Source organism: Microtus ochrogaster, chromosome 21, assembly GCF_000317375.1.
Source record: "Microtus ochrogaster isolate Prairie Vole_2 chromosome 21, MicOch1.0, whole genome shotgun sequence".
NCBI classification, from domain to species: domain Eukaryota; kingdom Metazoa; phylum Chordata; class Mammalia; order Rodentia; family Cricetidae; genus Microtus; species Microtus ochrogaster.
This window is the reverse complement of record NC_022022.1, coordinates 2,613,323-2,615,696: the sequence shown is the minus strand read 5'-3', so window position 1 is coordinate 2,615,696 and position 2,374 is coordinate 2,613,323. Positions and strand designations below refer to the sequence as shown.

The window sequence follows — 2,374 nt, the reverse complement described above, 5'->3', positions numbered from 1 at the left end:
AGGCTGGTCTCGAACTCACAGAGATCCGCCTGCCTCTGCCTCCCGAGTGCTGGGATTAAAGGCGTGCGCCACCATCGCCCGGCATAAATAAATATTTAAAAAAAACCCAAACAACTAAGTATAAGTAGGTCTGGAGAGATGGCTCAGTGGTTAATAAGACCCAGGTTTGATTCCTAGCACCCACATGGTAGCTCACAACCATCTGTAACTCCAGGCCAGAGGATCCAATGTCCTCTTCTGGCTTCTATGGTGCACACACATACGTTCGAGCAAAACACGCATACGCAAAAAGTATTTTTTTTTAAAAAAAACTTTTTAAAAAAGAAAAAGTACAAGCGAATTGTTATCAATGTTCGTCTTCTCACTGAGCAGCGATATGGCTCAGCAAGTAAAGGCACTTGCAGCCAAGATTGACGACCTGAGTTCGAGCCCTGGACCTATATGGTGGAAGGAGAGGACCAGCTCCTGCAAGTTGTTCTGACTTTCTCACCCCCCCCCGCCCCCGCCGCACAAACAAATAAGTAAACAAATAAAGGTAATTTTAAAAGCGGGGAGGGGGTGAGGGTGGAGGTGCACACCTTTAATCCCAGCCTTCGGGAGGCAGAGGCAGGCGGATCTCCGTGAGTTCGAGGACAGTCTTGTCTACATAGTATATGCCAGGACTACATAAAGACTGTCTCAAAACTTGAAAAACGAGGTTTTCGCTGCACCTTGGAAAGGAGTCTTGGTCCGTGTCTAGTGACCAGGCCGCCGCGCGAAATCCTGCCCTCCCGCCACACCCGCTTTGCTCGCAGTCCCCGCCGCGAGCTCCTTACCTGCGGCTGTAGCACTCGGACTCCAGGACGCTGCGGAGCGGAAGCGGAAGCTACGGAATCCCCGCGGCTGGAGGAAGCGGCGCCGAAGAACGCAGTCGGTTGCGGAAACCGTGCTTACGATTTGTCCTTGCAAAGGTTCGCGGCTTCTGAGCGCAGGCGCAGGTCTGGACGTCTGGCAAAGCCAAAAAACAGTGTCCTCGCTCTCCTGCGGAGCTGCGGTCCTCGGGTCTGCGAGAAGGTCAGCCCGATCCCGCTAAACCTTTACTAGATCTGAGAGGTTTCGTTTCCTGGATGGGAAAGGGGATGCGTCCTCAGAATGTTTTCTATTTTAAAAGGACAGATCTGCTCTCCCGGTGAAGAACAGATTCACACCCTTCATCTGCCTAAAAGTTAAGACAGAGAAATTACGTACCGTGAGCTTCCAATTTCATCACCTACGTAAGCCACTTCACTAAATCAAGTGAAATCACGAAAGAAAGAAATGGGAAACGCCTGGAGGATTTAAAATCAAACTGTTTGTTTGTTTTTTGTTTGCTTGTTTGTTTTTAAATGCCAATGTTGTCATTTGTTGCCTAATAAGACCTGGTAGAAATATCTCATTTCTTTCACACTGCCGTGACAACCTTGTGTGTATGCTCTCCCCACATATCCAGGTACGCTTATTTACATGAGTTCAGAAGTAATGAGTGCAGAAAAACTTCCCCGCAACACACACGGATGCATTCTCACCAGTGATTTGTTTAAAAGATTTGTTTTTATTTTATGTGTATATATGTGTACCTGAGTGTACATGCACCATGTGCCTTAGGAACCTGAAAGATAGGAGCGGTGTTGGATCTCTGGAGCTGGAGTTGTGAGCTGCCATGCGGATGTTGGGAACTGAATTCAGGTCCGCTGCAGGAGAAATAAATTCTCTTAACCCCTGGGCTGTCTATTCAGAGCGTCATCAGTTAGCAGATACTCGCACCAATCGTCAGCCCAGTCCAGAATACCAAAGTGAAACTAGACTGGGATACTCTTAAGCTGGTCTACAAACTTCTACCGAAATATCTAGCCTCTGCCAGGCACTGTTGCTGCTATTCCAGTGTCTCTTGCACTACTGAAAGACAGTAAGTAGACACGAATTTAGACCGGGTAGCATATAATAAGGGCAAAATTAATTATATGGACAGCCACATAATACTGTGGACAGAGTTTTAGTTTCTGAGAGCCATCAGAACAAGTTACTCAACTAGGCATCTGCACTTTTTTTAAAGAAAATATTTATTTATTTATTTATTATGTATACAATATTCTGTCTGTGTGTATGCCTGCAGGCCAGAGGAGGGCATCAGATCCCATTTCAGATGGTTGTGAGCCACCATGTGGTTGCTGTAAATTGAACTCAGGACCTTTGGAAGAGCAGGCAATGCTCTTAACCTCTGAGCCATCTCTCCAGCCCTGCACTTTTTTGTATTAATAAAAATATTGGAGGGCTGGAGAGATGGCTCAGAGGTTAAGAGCATTGCCTGCTGTTCCAAAGGTCCTGAGTTCAATTCCCAGCAACCACATGGTGGCTC

The 2,374-nt window shown here is 46.9% G+C and overlaps 1 protein-coding gene across 2 annotated transcripts in view; it reads right to left on the bottom strand.

Moving 5' to 3' along the window:
* Mrps21 (mitochondrial ribosomal protein S21) overlaps positions 1–1,003 on the bottom strand; it is a 9,751-nt gene extending 8,748 nt beyond the window's left edge. The window contains exon 1 of one of the 2 annotated variants that reach the window (XM_005356956.3): positions 816–1,003. The gene's annotated coding sequence lies outside the window, so the exon portion shown is untranslated. Of the gene's footprint in view, positions 1–710; positions 732–815 lie in introns of those variants that run through there. The other variant, XM_026783867.1, reaches the window with a different exon arrangement.
* Between the last annotated feature and the right edge of the window lie 1,371 nt (positions 1,004–2,374).